This window comes from Myotis davidii, unplaced genomic scaffold (genome assembly GCF_000327345.1).
Source record: "Myotis davidii unplaced genomic scaffold, ASM32734v1 scaffold826, whole genome shotgun sequence".
NCBI lineage: Eukaryota > Metazoa > Chordata > Mammalia > Chiroptera > Vespertilionidae > Myotis > Myotis davidii.
In genome coordinates, this window is record NW_006297142.1 from 296,416 (window position 1) to 297,408 (window position 993).

A 993-nucleotide genomic window follows, 5' to 3' on the forward strand; every position below is an offset into this window, starting at 1 on the left:
TGGTGCTGTCAGTGTGCTGGGACCTGCACGTGGCTTTGCCACGAGAGGGGCTCGTGCCCTCTCATTAGGCCCAGGCTTGCACCTGTCCAAACGCTGTAGCCGCTCTCCACAGTCCTGGACCTCGGGGTGGGAGTCTTCGTGGGCCTGCCCGGCGAGGAAAGCGCCAGGTTTCTGTGCAAATGGCGGCTCCTGCTCGCCGTGTGGCTGAGGGGCGTCACATACCCGCTCCGTGTGCTCCCCTGCAATGCAGATAAAGCTCCTCCCTGCCGTCGCACAGGTGGTTGTACACATGAGCCCAAACCAGACACCAGGAAGGCGAAATCTGACCGGAAACGGTCATGCGAGGGAGTCGGGTGAGAGCGGCACCATCACACGTGCTCTGTGAAGCTGCGTGGGCTGGATGCGTCCGAAAGTCAAGGAGACGCGGGTTGTTTACAGAGGAGCCTGCGTGGGACTTCCGGTGCCAGGGGGATGGTCACTGAGAGGGGGTGACAGCTGTCTGTCTGGTCCTGGTTCCTGTGGTTTTAGGTGCTGGGCTCATCCTCTTGCTTTTCTGTGGGGCCTCAGAGAGAGGGCCCAGAGGTCACCCCCAGCTCTCAGGGCTGTCGGGGCTCCCCCATCACCACTCCAGGGCCCTGGGCACCTGGTTCGCTACCTGCTCTCTCTGGAATCCTGCTTGGGCCTCCTCTCTCCCTTCCCCATTTCCGGAGCCTCCCAGCTGTGGGAAAAGGCCGCCCTCACCTGTCGCCCATCTATCTACCTGCCAGGCCAACGAAGCTTCCTCTTGTCCCGAGTCCAGAGCCTCAGCCCTCAAAAGCCCCGGCAGCCAGTCGACTGTCACCCCCAGAGCCCACAGCTCCCGGGAGCTCTGGCCCAGGCCACCCAGACACCAAGGAACCAGTGCCCTTCCCTCCGCGGGCAGGAGGGCACCTTCGCCAAAGTTCTCAGGCCAAATGGACGGCCTCCCTCTTCAACCTCAGGCCTCCGAGGGAG